We start from the raw sequence: 16,802 nt of genomic DNA on the forward strand, positions 1-16,802 counted from the left end.
GTCCCAGAGGTGCCTTCCAACCTCACCCATTCTGTGATCGGAGGGGGTTACGTTTTGTGCTGCCTGCAACTTTCTGCAGAAGTATTCCCACGCATCTCAAAGCTGTAAGACCAGGCCAAGAGTCCTTCTTACACACTCTTATTTTGTGCAGTGCTGGCCACAGGGGACAGAAGCTTGTCAGATAGTGGGAAGCAAGGAGAGACACACAGAGATGTTACACAGGATGTGCAGAAGTCACCAAGGAAAACAGAACTCTCCTCATTACCTGTGAAGAGGTAACAAACACCCAGCTGGCTGCAAAGTGAGCAGCAGGGCTCTGACAGATGTGCTGAATGCTGCTGTGGGACCTCATGGCTGCACTCCAGGTGGCCTCAGGGCTGTTGTGCCTCTTTCTGCTCCAACACAGGTCTGGAAGAGATAGAGCAAAGGCTGATGTGGCTCATCAGGAGGATTTAGGAGATCTGCCAGTAGGATACCCTATATCCTCCTCAAACACTATTGAGCTGCTCATAGCTGTTGGTTGATTTATTTGAACAGATACATACATAGATAAACTTACACATTTTTACCAACTTGAAAAAAAGTTGCATAAAACCTGGGAATTAGCATTAGTAATGGAATATCAACCTTTTTACTATTGCTAATCAGTTTTTTTAAGTTTATGATCCTTGGACACAGAGAGACCCTGAACTGGGGCAAAGGAGAAGCTACAAGTACAGTATACTCCATGATTTTCTGTGGTTTGTATTCTGTAAATACTTGCACTTGTGCTCTGACAATAGTATTAATCTGGGCAAGTGAAAATTGTCATCATCAGTGCTTAGAGACAAGCAAGCTGAGAAGTCAAAAAAAATAAAAAAAGTAGTTCTATTTATGGGAGGAACACCTGTGGGTATGACAGATGTCTATGTCATGGCTTCTACCCATGGAGCCAAATAGCACTGCAGAGGTGATTTTGCAGCCTTACAGTCTTGGGAATAACTTTAAGAGAACTTGTAACTATTTGTCCTTGCTTTAGATATTTTTCTCCTCAGAGTTTTCAAGATAATGCTCAGAAACTGACAATCACATTTACATCATCTTACAGAAACTGTAATTTCTGCCATGATTTTGCTTGTTGCTTCCAAATATGTCAAATCCCCTGCATGCTACTTGTTTCTAAACAGGCAATGTGCAAGATTTTAGTCAATTTCAATGCACCTTTTTGGTATTTGAATCCAGGTGCATAACAACTAAAAACTCATGCATACTGAAACCAGTTGAAAACTGGTATGAAGGCTGAAGCCTACAGTGTCCATTTGTTTCTTCACACAGTTTGCTATGTCCTAAGACTTCAGATTTTCCAGCTTCAACATCTTTTGTGTTGAACTCTATAAAATAAGCTAAAGAATTATATTTTATCTCAGCATTTTTGCTGAACTGGAATACGTGTGAAAATTTCTCTTCTCCTAAAAAAAGGCACTGTAGAAGGGGTGTATTTTTCTGTATGTAAGAAACACCACTATGCCTATAGTTCACTTACAATAATAAAATGGATGGACAGGTTCTCAGTGAGCATTCATAATATGGTGTTCACACTGATATAGATAGAAATCCTGGGAAATAGAGATAAGATTTTTATCTGAGAAAATAGTTTATTTTCATTTAAAGAATCTTACTTGCTCTTACCGGGATTTATAAGAGTATTTATTTTTCAGTATACATGATCTTTATCTTACCTGTCAAGTTCTCCTTACTGCCTGAAATAAAACCAGTGCCTTCCTAGTGGCTGGACTGTGGTCTACAAACCAAGACAAATCCTAATAATACCTGTTAAAATGTCTCTCCACATTTCTCTGGGATGAATCAGAATTGATGTGTGCAGTAAGTACTTTGTTATGCATTGTCCCCCCTTCTGCCTAGGCTGAATGCTGGTTACTTCTGCCAGGAGAGTCCTGCTTTTCAGCACTTCTCTTCTACAGGTCCATTTGCAACTTTGTGAAATGTTATGGATTTTTTTCCTCAAGACCATTCCAGTTGAGTGTTGGCTCATGCAAACTCCTTGGAAGGGTATCCCAGCTTCTCTCTGAATAGTGAACATCCCAGCCCATTTTCCCCTGAAATTTGCTGGGATATAGCTTTGAGTCTAACTAAATACTCATCAGCCTCCAATGGATCATTAAGCTAAACTATTCTGTCTATTTTAAGGTATTAGAAAACAAAACACTGTGATTTTTAAGCCATGAAACAAACCAGTTCCAAAGTAAATAAATAACTCAAGGGTTTTGAACTGCAAACATCACATGCAAAAGAGAGGACTATGCTGTCTTTCTGTTAGTGGTGTCATTTTAATATAACTCTTCCTTGTCACAAGATCTTTCATGAAAACAGTCCTTTACTCAAATAGCATTATCTGAGGGAGGATGAAGTTAAAGAGCTGTGACGGAGTGAAGGAAAAAATTTAAAAAGTTGTATTATCAAAAGGAATCTCAAAATTATCAAAAGTGTGACTCATTCAGTTATTTCATGCCAGTATAAGCCCATATTTGCACCATATTTTTATTGATTTTCATCATATGAAAATAATGCTTAATTTTGAGTTTAATGTGTTCTGTATAAAGACAGAAAGATATTTAGAAGTATAATTGTAATCATCTGCCTATAGCACAGAATATTATACCTGGATGAATTTTATTGCCTTTCTTCATGGTATTCTGAAGCAGCAGCAGAAATTTGGAGATACTGCAGTCTTCCAAGGAAGAAATAGAATAGATGAAGCAGATGACTGTCATATCCTGGACAGTGAGGTGTTTTTTTTTTTTTTGAGTAAGCACAATTTAATTAACTTTTGGGTTACTTGTGTAGCAGTGGCTGTTCAGTATGGTGAGGGGAAATGTTGCACTTAAAATTATTATACACCAGGGTATAATAAGGGGTTGGAAAGAAAAATGTCTGGAAATCAAGAAGGATGAGAGTTACTATTCCTCTTGCAGCTTTACTGTGGTGTGCTTATTGCACACTCTCTTGTGCGTGGTGGCATGTGTTTATAGGCAGTGCTCTGCCCAGGACCTTCCTCCTTCAGATCATGGGATGAACCTGCTTGCAGAGTGAACCAAGGCCGTGCAAGTTGCTAAACCAACTCCTGTGTCTGTTGTAGGAACTGGAAAGCACTCAGCAGATGAGTCAGAAAAGATGAGCTCATGGCTCAAGCAGATTAATGCTGCAGGGGATACACTTTTTCTGTCACTGCCTCAGCCTCAGAAGACTGTGAAGGGCTACAAGTCACCTCCTGTAACTCTTTGCGCTAGTAAGCTGCATTTGATGAAATCCACGGTTGGATTTGTCTGAGCACTGAGCTGCAAAGGGTGCTTGCCCACAGCAATGACTGCTCTCAAAACCTCAGGCTAGTCCTTGTGGCCCAGCTGCTCCATCCCACTGGAACAGGTAACAGCGGGTAAAAGTGAGCAGAGGCCCCTTCATATTCGGGATTGCCCTCCCACATGTTTCATCAGGCTAATACTGTAAATATGAAAATCATAGAGCTTAATGGTTTAGAGCTCTCTAATGCCACAGAAATACGAATTTCCACTTTGGAGGCACTGGTATGTGCAGTATGGAGGAGCTGCCAGAGTTGCTAACTATTTTGCTTTGCCCCAAAACACACCAAGCTCTAATCTAGACTGGAGCCAGCAGTAGAACAAAAAACACCCTGAAGATGCCTGAAGATGGTTTTGCAGCATCAGTAGCCTTTGTGCTGAAAAAAAAAAAAAAAAATAAAAAAATGCATTCAGATAGTATTACTAATCAAAAGTATTATTTTTGCAAAGCAAACACCATCCCTACAGGAAGCCTTGACTTTGTGTCAGACCATTAAATTGCAATATTGTGTTGCCTATGGACACCTTAGTGTAGCTTTCATTTAAATGGTATTTTCGGTGGAAATAGATTGTACAACCACAAATGGCATACAGATTCTCAGGCTGAGTGATCACCTGGCAAACTCATGTCAGATACCACCTTTTATTCCATGATCCCCTGATCCATACAAAGCTCTCTGCTGATCTCCACTGTCTTCAGTGGGTTTGTTTGTATAAACTGTAAGTCAAACTGGCATCTGGATAAACATAAACTGCATTTGAAGCTTTTTGGCCAGCCTTAACCTGAATACCAAAGAAAGATTATGCCTCCATATGTAAGTTTTTTTTAGTACTGCTCTCCCCTAAGTCTTTTTGAGACTGTGCATTCTCCAGCAATCCTGAATAAAATCCTTCACATTTCCAAGACCAACAGATCTTTTAAGACAATGCAAGGCAACGATCTTATTTTAAAGACAAGCAAAGGGAGGAAGATATGAAAGCTGTCTAAAAATCTGGTTTAGCAAATGGAGTTCACAGTCCCTACTTATCTCTTTGGACCTAAGTATCTAATGTGAGCATTTTCATTCTGCTTTAATTCAGAAAAAAGTGTTCATTTAAAAAAAAATGAACTGTAAATACAAAGATATTGAGTCCACGATTATGATACTGACAACATTATTTTTGTAATAATCACAATAGATTTATGGAATATTTTTTTGTAGCACAACAGTCCTCTGTTTCAAATCACTGAAAATTTCAGGCAAGACTAGCTTAACTGTTTTACTGCTGATGAAACTAAGTTAACTGTCCAAAGTCTATGCTGCTGAAGAATGGTCTAGCAAAGGGATAGAGCTCTAAAGCCCACAGACACTGCAGTCTACCACTTGTGAAATACTTACCAGTAATATTCATTCATGGGAAAAGCAGAAATCTGAGATACAACATTTGTTTCACTTCAGTCTGTCCACAAAAAAGCTAGAAATTATATTACAATTTTTAAGTCCATTTCAAATGCAATCACTTTAATTCAATAAGCACCTTTATAAAAAAAAAATTTCTGCTAAAGCTACGTGATTCTTGAATAAAATTTTATATGTAATATTAACAGAAATCTTTACAGATATTTGGCTGTCAATATTTTTTTTGTTTCAGAAGGTGAAAATTCACCATGAGGGCCACTTGTGTTGCTAGCAATTAGTCTTTCTAGCAATTGATGTAGTATATAAGTTGTTTTCTTTTATTTCAAGTTCATGCAGTATCTTGGTTGTCCATTCACTGCATGTTTGATAATCTTAAGAGAAAAGTATAACCAAAGTGTAACACTGCAGCAGTAGTTTTGATTCTCTGAATGTCCACATATCATCAGCCTGTCTGAACTACCCCATATTTCTGGAGGATGACCTCCCATGTTACCTACCTGCAAGAGAAAGTAACATTATAATGTTTGAGCCCCTCTGCTGCAAATTTATGCACAAGACTGGACACTTCAACTCTAATTTTCACTAAAGGAGAGAGAATTTTCCAGATACATCCATTCCATTACAAGCTCAGCTGGGATTTGATTGTACCAAACAACAGAAGGCCCATTGCTAACAGTTTGTAGCTGTTTAGGGCTGGCAAGCAAAGGATCATAGACATTGCAAAGAGAATATTCACGTGGATGGCTACCGCAACAAAGCCATGGCAAGCTCTGAAAGGAGTGTGAGAAAAAGCTATTTTGACTTTTGTAAAGGTAATGGCCAAAAAAACCCCAAAATACCCTAGAAAATGTACAACCAGCAAGAAGGCAACAACCAACATAATGCTGCACGTTTGCACTCTGAAATAACAGTGCAACTCACTAGAGTAGAAATTCCAGGTACAGCAGAACAGCACTTGCTGTATTTTCAGCTAAGGAAACAACTGCAGCATCAAATTTACCAGAGAAGCCTTAGCGTTCTGTTCCAGGGACTGCAGGATCATGTCCAGGGAGGTTACAGTTGCTGGTGACCAGCATGAGAATTCAACAAGACCCATCTCTTGTTGAATTCTTGTTTAATCTCAGGAAAAAAAATCCTGTTTAAAGCTCAGGAAACCATTTATTCAGCTTAAATCAGAGACAGAGCCCAGAACAAAGGCAGGGTGGGGGTTTTATGAAGCAGAGCCAGGGTGGAGTTTAAGGTTGGGCACTAATTGGGACAGAGCAAGGGAGAAACCTCAGGGGCACAAACCCAACCAGAACACCCTGGACTGCCACCCCAAGAGGGCCCTGGGTGGGACAACTCTTCCCAGGCTCACAGGACACATCCCCTGAGGCAGAGGGTGGAATCCACTCTTCCTGGGCTTTAAAACCACATCTCTCCCTTTAACAATGCTTACCTGACTCTAAATCTTTGCCTCCCTGGGCAGAGGCACCTTGCATGAAGCAAAGCTAAAGCACCGAGGTGTTGTTTTGCCACACACTGATAGGGAAGCTAGGCTTGGCAGGAGGTTTTGGTCAAGGCTGTGATGAGTAGTGAGTCCAGTCAATAGGTTTTTGATTACTCCCTTGCCCCCAATTCAGGGTCCTGAAGTGCAAGATAAAAAATAAGATTTCACAGGGATTCCTGGCACACAGACTTCACTCTGTTGGTTAGGTTTCTCTACAAGACATCACACAGTTACATTGAACTAGTTTGTCTTGGCTTGAGATCTTCTGCAAAACTCCTCAAGATTCTTCAGGACTCAGGATTCAGGTGGCTTAGACTGTTAGGTTTTGCTCTCCCACAGGTGTATACAGCTGCTGATGCTAGAGGCAAGAGTAGGACAAAGGAGGCTGAAGATCTGAAATTTGGCAGGCAATGATTGCCTCTGGTGGAGATTAGAGCCAGTTTGTGCAGAAACACTTTATCTGAACGGTATTTATTTGTGCACTGTGGGTGCTAATACAACTCAGACCTATCTTCACCAGCTGCATGAAGGTCTGCAGAGACTCTTAGGAAGTTTCTTATTCTCTCAAAGCAATTCCCATTAATTTCTATACAAGATCCAAAGTGATATCATGGGCAGGTCACAGATTAAATATGCAAATGATAACTGTAGCTTCCCATTAGTGAAACACTTTTACAGAGATGCCTAGCAAATTTAGACAAAGTTCAGTGTATTCAAGCCTGATCAGAGATCACAGTGAGTGAGAATAGTCAGCATTTTAAAATCAATTGCAGCTTTCATGAGCTAGGTGCAATTTTCAGAGCAATCACATCAATTCTGCAGATAATCATTCTGCAAGAAACGAATATAAATTGTATGATACCAAAGAGAGAGAAAAAGCCAATTCCTTTTAAGTTCACATGATTGTAAGTGAAAGACAGCAAGAACCATCAGGGAGACACTTTTCACAGAAGTTCAGATATCAGGTATTTAATTAGACTCAGATCATATGTATGTGACTGAAAATGTGTCATGCATAGGAAGAACTTCCACAAGAGACTAGGCTGATAATCTGTACTTTAAGAAAATCTGTAGAGAAATCATCCTGGCCACAAATAATCACAAACTGACTGCTGCAGACCTGCATAAAGGATAATTTGCGCATAAAACATCTTAAAATATACATTCAATGAGGCTGTAGTTTCTATATGACAAAAAAACCTCTCTGGCAGACCTTGCCCATCAGAGATGTGCAATTTACATTTAATAAAAACAACCTACAATAAGTTTTTGGGTTGCTTGGTTTTATTTTCCATCCATCTGACTAAGATGAAGTACATGTCACATTTAGGATCTATACTAGTACATTTTGGCAACAAATTTTTAGAGCTATATTAACAGCTATAGGTTTTAAAGTTGCTTGACTTCTTGTGCCAAGAAGAGAGAGTGATGGGTTGATCATGGGAAAGATGTTGTTACCAGGGAGAGTTAAATGTATGTAAGTAATCCCATTTCCATATAAATGAGATACCAGATAGAGAACACACTTGCATTTCTTCTTTATCCAGTTGTTACAGAATCTACTAACATGTCTCTGGGGACTTCTATTCAGCCACCAGCCTGCAGGAGAATAAACAAACCCAGATTTTCATCTGTATGATTTGAGTACACAGTTCCAAAAAAGACTGTAAACAAGAGCTCTTTATGACCCAAACGTATTTCTGAAAATGCTACTTGATGAAGTTTACAAATTTTCTTGTGCTTTTCTGTACTAACATTTCTCCTGGCCTCCAATGCTTCTCATGAATCCCTGAAATGCAGGTATAGGAGGTACAGTGAAACAATTCATCTAGAAGAATGATAGCTTAGCTTAGTCCAGAAATGAACCTGACTTACGTTTGAACAAGACTGAGAATTAAAGGACAGACTTTGGAGACTCTGCTTTAAGCTGGAGAGATAAATTATTTTTATACTTGGATGTTCCTGTTCACATTATTCTTGATGTCATTAGTTTAGCAACTTAATATTTGAACAATCATGAGATAAGAATAGGATTTCAGAATTGCTTCACATCTATATCAGTAAATTACAGGCTAAGTTGCAGAAGTTCTCTAACTTCCAGTTTGTCAGAAAATAGAGATGTGATAGTTTATCATTAAACCACCAGAGATGTTTGGTTTTTTTTCTCTGTGTGAGCTTTTCTCCCTAAGCAGTCAAATTCCTTTCATATTCACATACCTGTGGACCATGATCAAGTTACCTCTTAACCTCAACTGCAACAAGCAAACAGATTAAATTTTATATCTTTTTCCTGACATTTTAAATTTTTTCTTAAACTCTTTTGGGCAAAGAATAGTACAAAAGAATTTTAGCTCTAGAGCAAGTTGTTTTATTCCTGCAGAGGTGGTATTAATAACCTGTACAGAAAGAGCATATTCTTTCTGCTCATGCAATATTGCTCTGCTTATACATCCTTTGGTCCAAGACCAGGTAGTTTCTTTATTGTCACAAACAGGTATTTGAAATGTGCTACAATGCACATCAGACCAGTGTACTGTGTGATTCCCCTTCCTTCAGGTGACAAAATACAAATCCACAATTTAATCAGATTTCAGTCCCTCTTTTTGTCCTTAATATTTATTCATTCTGAACTGTTGTTGTTGTTTTTTAAAAATTAAATATTATTTACAGAATGTGAAGCAGATCAATAATGGTACCGGTCAGTTTAAATACTCTAAATACTCTGTTCATTCTTCTATTATATGTGTTTAGATTCTAAATACGTAAAATATTGTAAAAATAGAAAGTAAAAAATAACAGTGACATATTTATTTATACATGTACTTAATATATGTGTGTTAATAGGGATACCAATATATTAAATAAGTACTTGTAGGCATAACTATTCTAAAACAATTACAATATTTAAATATCAAAATAATAATTTTAAAAATATTTACTAACATGGGGGGTTTTGTGACATAACCCTCCCTTACTAAGTTTCCGGTAACACATTTGCCTTTTGAGTGTTACCCCTGAGTTCTTCTTGGTTTTTTCCAGTACCACATTCTTCTCCTCCATGAAACTGTAGTGTGATCATGCTTTTCTCATAGGCAGCTGTAGAAATTAATTTTTAAAGTAGAAACATGTTATTAGAGATAATTCTCTCTAGCAGACACAGAATAATCCTGAGCCAGTGGCAACTCCTTGTTTGGAAAAGTAATATTTAGAGAGTTGATGTGTGTTTTACCATAGGCAGGGACAGCCTTATGGTATGTGACCTGAAAATTCTCCTTTGCAGATCCTTTCTGCACACAAAGGAGCTTCTTATCTCTGTCCTTCCCCTGGTTTGGGCATGGTTGCAGACACCCTAGCAGGAAGTTCCATCACTGAACCAGGGGCATTCCATTCTTCCCCTTCTATTTGTCAGTAATTACAGCAGATAACATCACACCTGTGCAAAGTGCTGATCTCTTCTGCCTTTCACCAGTTGGTGGTTCAGACAAGTCACACCTTTTTCCTTTTAATTTTGAGAGTGTCAATTAAAGGAAAAAAAAAAAAAAAAAAAAGAAATCCCAATACATTATTAGATCCAGATTTATGGCAAACTGAAAATGATATCCCAGCGTGTTATGACTTTTTCTTTAATTTTTTTGTATCAGTGGAAGGAGGATTTGTGAAAGAGTTTCCACATATTGCATAGATCAAATTGTTTGTCAGTGTTTGTTATTCCAAATCTTCATTAGACACTGAATGGATAATTTAGACTTCTGAAAACCACAAGTGGTCTGCAGCTCTTGAACCTAAGGCTGCTTTCTCGCTTGAGGCACTTGAAAATATCTTTTTGTGATTTGTATACATAAAAAATGAAATTTGCAATGGAAAGTGCAACCCCAAAAGATCTGCTTCTCAAGAGCTAATGGGATTTATAAATCCTATTTTCACATGCCACTTTTATACACCATATACACATGAGCCCAGTTTCTGACTATTTATTTCCAGACTTTTACATCAGCTGCATGTTTCAATCTCCTTTTTTTCCCCAGTAGTACTTCTTTGTGCTTATTAGGTAGATGCAAATCATCTATGAATATTAAGTAACAAAGAAAAGAAGTAGAGATAATATATGACTTCCACTGATCTTCAAGTTACTTCCATATTCCATCAACTTTGAGCCATGCTCTTCTGGAAAAAGAAAATTAAGGTGGCTGCTCAGCCTACCTATGAGAAATGGGTGTGGGGATTGGGGCTTGTGTGTGAGCCTGAGAAGAACAGTGCCTTGGCTGCTACTAAAGGATGGAAATACCTGCTGGCAGGTCAATGAGAATGCAAAATCCATGCTAAAATTGACAAAGAGCACTGAGGTACATGACCCAAGCATCAGGACAGAGGGCCTTTCAAAGTGAAACCAGGACAGTGCTAGCCTGGGCAGTCAGTGAGCACTCTGGCAACATTTTGACAAGAATCGTTCTTCCAATATTTAAACTAAAAGGTAGCTTATGTGTCTGGTGAAGGTCAATAAGATAAGAGCATCTGAAAAATTCAGGCTATTGATAACTTGAAGATAAAAACCTGTTTATATAAGAAAATGTGAACAACACTTGGGCTAAGTGATGGTGAATACAAACTTTCCCTCCAAAGTGATGAGGACAGCATAATTATTTTTTGCATAAGTAAGTAAAACCATTTACCTGGAAAGCAAACTGTGGCATCATATATGCTCAGCTAATTGAGACAAGTCAAGGTATGAAGGCTCTGGTCCCATTCTGGTGCTGAGGACCTGCTGGAGGATGAAAGCACTCAGGTAAGATGCAGAACCAAACCTCTACCCTCTGCAGGTGTCACCTTTTGAGGACAAGGAACAGCAAAGTGCTCAAAGTACTCAGGTAAGACTTGGATGATACCTGCTAACACTGGTGCAATTGCAAGCTGGAAGAAGATATGAGACTGGTGACAACACCCTGCCTCAAGTGTGGCCATGCTCAGTTAATGTGTTTCCATGCTCTTTCTGCAAAAGGGGAAAAAGAGGTGTTTGTATCCAGAGAAGAGGCACTCATTTGTTGAGTCAGGTGGGCCAATACTGTAGGACTGAAGGTGGTCACTGCTATTTGATACCTTACATAGCCCTTCCAGCATTCAAAGATGCCTCAGGAGAATTTCATCAATGAGTTTTGGTCAAATTAAGTGGCTAGAAAAAATAGGATTAAGAACATGTTTTATCAGAAATGGTTTCTTTGAATAGTATATATAATATACTATAATACTATAATATACTATAATACTATAATATACTATAATACTATAATATACTATATTATATAATAGCATTTATTTTTCAATTCCATTAATTTTAAAATATCAAATTTATAATTGTACTAATCTGTTGTTAACACTTAATGAAGAAAGGAGTGATTAAAAGTTTCCTCACAACAGGATTATTTTTCATACCAAACTGTCTTGTCAGGAACCCACAAAGCTGAACTTTTCCTTTCAGATTAAAGTACTTCTTTCTTTTCCTTTTCTGCTCAGTCATCAGACCAGGAGGAAGAACCTCATTCCCTTAGCAATCCCACCCAGACTGTAGGCAGAATCTGTTGTATGACAGATTGCCTTGTGTGCTGCTGACTGAACAGAGGGGGAAAGGGATGAACAAACAAACCAGACCCAAACACGGAACTTCTCCATGCCTCTTCCCCAAGCCCTTCTGTTGATCCAGTCCTGTCACTCAAATCCTATGATTTCCTACACTGAAAGCAGTTTCCAAAATGCTGTTCCACTGTTGCTTCAGCTGCATCGCTTTACATACAATCTTTCTTTTACCTGTTGTGCCAAATGTGTAGCATGCTGCATGGTGTTGGCAGTGCAGGCATTATCCAGCCCTGCATTTCTAGAGGGAGTGTTACAAATTTAAGCCTGACCATCTCCTGGCATATCAGCCATTCACCTTTGTAGAGAATTTCTACCGAACACACCTGCGACAAATCTCTTTTCTCCTTCCCTTTTCTTGGATTATGAGTAAAATAAAACACAGCTATGACATTAATGGTCTTGTAATATTGGTTGAACTATCTGGATGCTAGGAAACATTACATCTGGGGTCATTTTTTCAAACAGTGTATTGAATTACAGCTTTCCACTTGCTTTTTGTTTTGCTTTTTCCAGTGGGACCCATATGTACACTGAACAAAGTAGGAGCTTGCTTAATATAGCTATTCAGTGTTTTATCTCACCTTCATTGTCTTGTCTGACCACACTTATTCCTGGATTTCTTTTTCATGAAAGGAAAACTGTTGCTTCTTTTGTGTTTTTCTTCACACACTGTAATGTCTGAGTACATAAAAAATAGGTGTACATTTTCTGTCACAGGAAATCTGGTGTTGAGGAACTTTTGCTTTCTCTCCCTTCGTAGGTGGAGGATAAAGAGAAATTGAAATGTCAGATTATCCACTCGTGACACGGTCAGCTTCAGACAGGTGAGATTTCTCCTTATAGAGGAGACTATACTCACATTATACAGATTTGTTAGACATGATAGAGTTCTATAACAGCAGATGTGCTGTGGGCATGGTGACACTCGGGCTAATGCAGGTATTTTAGGCAAACTAGCAGTGAGAGCCACAAAGGATTGGGTGTTTGCATTATTGTGCGAGGGAGCACCAGCCCTCTCATAACCCAGTGCCACCTCACCTAGGCACCACCTCTAGCTTTGAAGCCCAGTTCCTAGCTATTTAGTAATGGTGTGTTTGAGTGTTGAGTGCTTTTGTAAGTCTTAAATCAGAAATAGGGGGAATAAATTACAGGATTTGTCTGCACAAAAAAATGAGATTTTGGCTTCTGCACAAACAGTTGAGTGCAGCTCATGCCGTGGGAGAAGGAGACTCAAAAGGCTGTGTCACACAGGGAAAGACCCAGGTGGTGGTGGATTTTCACTGCTCATAGCCCATGTACTCAGGCAAAAATCCTTATTTATGGCTCTGCCTGTGGCTTGCAGAAGCAAATACACCACACTTGCTAGGTGGTTATACACGGTAATTCTAAATTGAGGCCACACTTTGTCCATTCCCTAGAGCTGTCACAGTGTCAAAGCAGTGATTCAGGTGGGAGCTCAGTGCCTGAAGGCAGTCTCTTGCCTGATGTCAGCATTTAATTGCTAGACATCTCCCTCACATAGAGGTTTTGCAAGATTTGACCCTCAAAACTCCATCTTCCTATGAAGGAAAGCAAGAAGATCCATGCACTTCCAGAACCTGCCACTGGCAACAGTCAATTGTAGAGAATTAAAGTCTTTCTTCCCATGTGATCTACAAAAATTCAAATCGTTGTCCCTTCTCTCTGTGTCTAACTTCCTTGTGGGCCCTTTTGGCATGGTCCCTATTTCTAGTCTTTCTTCCCTTGGTGTCCCATCCTGTGTCTTTTTTCTCTTCTGCTTCCCTCAGGTTTAAGCTCAGCTTTCAAAGATTCCTGCTCTGCCATCTGCTCCCATACGACCCCACCCAGCTCTGCCAACTCTTTATGCAGTGCTTGTACCCAAATACATTAGAAAGTAAAGCAACATTCCAGGTTGCTCCAGACATAGGCACAAAGTCCAGAGAGAGTGGTTTCCCTTTTGCTGTCTTCAAGACCAACAATCAAAACAAATGGATTCATCTGCCCAAGAGCCCTGGCGATCTCTCTGTCAAGTGATGTACAATTGGTCCCACAGCAACCACAGGGCACAGGGAGCAAGTGAGGCCACAGAAAGCATAAAAAGCAAATTGCCCAGCTGCTGAGTTGATGAAAGCTTAGAGCTGACAGCGTCTGAGAAAGCATTACTTCTTCCGATGAGCACCAGATATTTATTATGAAGTCTGGTCTGGGTTTGAAAGCAGTATTTTTTAGCCCAGAATAGTTGCAAATGTGTGAAACCTTGAAGCTGGGTGTACTGTTAATACCAGCTGAACAGCTTGGGAGACACTGGCACTCTACACACAGAGTTCACAGGATTCAGTACTTTGCTTTTTTTTTCCTTTCACTCAGCCTTAGTGTTTTGGTAGAATAGAGAACTGAAACCACCACTTTTTGAAAGCAGGAAGCATAAATACAGCCATAAAGGGTTTATGTTTCACAGTCTTTAGAAGGAAGTCTCAGCTGTTAAGGTTTGTGCACAGGTGATCAGCCCATAGGCTGAACTAACAGGAGAACAGTGTGGAAAAGCACCAACTATTGCACAGAAGAGGGAAAGCAGCTGGCCAGCCACACCTGGGATGTGCAGTAATCCAACAGGAACTGGAAAAGACTACCAGGCATTTCAGCAAGTGAAACGGGAACATTGAAAACTCCCTTTGGGTGAAACCCCAAGAGATAGGGAAGTGCTGATTTATTGGCTGTCACTGAGGTCAAATCAACAAAACAAATCACCCTGTGGGTGAAAATTAAATAGAGGCAGGTTGGTTATTTGGGAAAGGGAAGGTGTTAAAAAGGACTGCTAGGTGAAACAACTCATGTGATCTGGGCTCACTGGATTATTTGTCAAACATCCATGCAGCAACATCTCAACATGCCTGTAGCAGGACAATAATCCTGCTGTTGTAACCATGCTGTGTGCATCTGGCTTCCTTCCCTTGTCAGAGTGGGCAAGAGGGTGAACTCAAATGTCAGGCTCAATGGGGTTGGAGGATGGACCAAACACCAGCTTAACATCAAGGGTCCTAAGCAGTCTATCTAACACGAACCCAACTTTGTTCTTTATTTTTGTTTTAATTAATATTTAGCATAAGAAAAAGTGTTTAGAAGTAGCTCTGTTGATGCAGAACTCTGGTCTAAGCCTGTTTACACTTTCCTGCCACATTGTCCTTTGTAGCAGCCCTTGGCTGAGCATAGCCATGAGAATGATACCTGTGCTCCAGCCACACCTTGCTGTTCTCCCTGTACCATCACACTTGTTTTCCTTCATTAACACACTGCTCAGGGAAGGTTGAGGGACTTGGCAAAGCTGGGCAGTTTCTGCCCTATAAAGAAGTACATGGGAGCTTGTGTCAGTCTGTCTTGTATGTGTGCCCTTGTCCTCTTCCTCCTTTATTCCCTGTCAAGTATTTTCCCTGGTTAGCAGAGCAGAAATGAAACTTTAGCAATACAGAATAATCCAGGAGTCTCTTCTTGAGCCAGTGCATCACTTTGCTAATTACCTCATGAAGAAAGCTGTAATTCTGCATGTCTTGGGCAATTCCATCAGTGAAATTTGGCACAACAATAAAAAAACCCAAACAAAACAAAACTAAACCCCCCTGACTCCTCTGCCATGTTGCTTGGTGTGAGATGCCACCTGGGACATCCTAGCCTTGTGGGCAGAGAAGAGCCCTACCAACATCAGGGCTTCCTGCAAGCCACAGCTCCCTCAGCTGGGGCCATGTGAGATGCCAGCAGAGTATGAACCTCCCTTAAGGAAAATAAATCAAAGAGAAGGGCTACAGGCAGGTGGAAGCCTGTAATTGCAGCTACTGGTGACCAAACACTACTTCCATGCAGGGTACCTTCAAAAAGGCTCCAACACCTATTCCATGTGGATTTTTCATTGTGCCCTGTGTTGGCACGCAGAGCCTGGGCTTGGTGCTTTGTCTTGTGAGGACAGCCTCAGTCAGAATGTTGTGACAAGCACCTTGGGCCAGGAGACGTGCAATTTATGCAAGGAAAGAAGAGACGGGTCCTGTCCTCAGCTCATGCTTACTGGGGTGCTCAGATGCTGCTCCACAGCTATGGGTCCTGCCACCTGCCAAGCTGTGGGGTCAAGCAGAGCCTCAGAACATGTCCATATGCTCCACAAGACACAATATGGGTGAGGTTTTCATACCAGCTCAGACTCAACCTGGCTGTCCAGCTCCTTTCTACACTGCCTCAGCCCTAGGTTATCATCTTCTCACAGGCTCAGCACAAGTATCGTGGTGTCTCATGTCCGTCCTACTTTTACAGGTTACCACCAAGCAGAAAATGCACTTGAGCTGTCACATGTGGGAAAGGTATTTTCTATGTGAAATTTCCCTCAGCCTAGACACAGCCAAGTGGCAGCCTTAGGAGGAGACTGGACAGAGGCCATATCATTACAAGTGTGCTTTAGGGCACCAACATACACCTCCACCTTCCCACAGGGGGATGTACCATGCAAAAATCTCTCCCAAATAGGCATAGGAGAGACAAACCAGAGCTCCAGTCTCTGACAGCCTACATTTTGCTGAAGGTTGCTTCATTTTTTGGAACTTTGTGAGCATTCAACCCTAATGCCTGACGTCCCATGGCAGTCAGCTCTTTGGTATTCACTTGGCATAACAATGGGGAGATTTCTTCTCCTGGGAAGTGTCTGGAGCAGCTGGGTTTGTAGAGGTGCCAGAGACTCACCATGAAGGCACTTCCGCACCCCAGTAGGTTTTAAAGCTACCGTTCACTTGGTGAACTGGGCAGGGACAGAGGAAAGAAGAGCCCAAGGGATCCCCAGAAGGGGATGATTCAGCAGGAGGTGGTCAGAGGAGAAGGGCGACAGGGGTGAAGGGAAGACTGGGAGGAGAAAGGAGTGGAAAATCAAGGGGAAAGCAAGGAGGACTTAAGGCA

The 16,802-nt window shown here is 40.4% G+C and overlaps 2 long non-coding RNA genes across 4 annotated transcripts in view; one reads left to right on the plus strand and one right to left on the minus strand.

The window, feature by feature from the left end:
* Positions 1-15,231, plus strand: part of LOC111926867 (uncharacterized) — a 40,413-nt gene extending 25,182 nt beyond the window's left edge. The window contains exons 5-7 of one of the 3 annotated variants that reach the window (XR_015283367.1): positions 11,063-11,110; positions 12,634-12,697; positions 13,661-15,231. This is a non-coding gene — a long non-coding RNA (uncharacterized LOC111926867). Of the gene's footprint in view, positions 1-151; positions 2,771-11,062; positions 11,111-12,633; positions 12,698-13,660 lie in introns of those variants that run through there. The other 2 variants (XR_015283369.1, XR_015283366.1) reach the window with 2 other exon arrangements.
* Positions 7,512-11,232, minus strand: LOC111926869 (uncharacterized). The gene is made up of 3 exons (XR_015283371.1): positions 11,129-11,232; positions 10,916-11,007; positions 7,512-9,341 (listed from the first exon to the last, which is right to left on the minus strand). It is a non-coding gene; the product is annotated as an uncharacterized LOC111926869 (long non-coding RNA).
* Positions 15,232-16,802: the final 1,571 nt, after the last annotated feature.

The sequence above is a fragment of the Cyanistes caeruleus genome, chromosome 2 (assembly GCF_971803275.1).
Source record: "Cyanistes caeruleus chromosome 2, bCyaCae1.hap1.1, whole genome shotgun sequence".
Lineage (NCBI taxonomy): Eukaryota > Metazoa > Chordata > Aves > Passeriformes > Paridae > Cyanistes > Cyanistes caeruleus.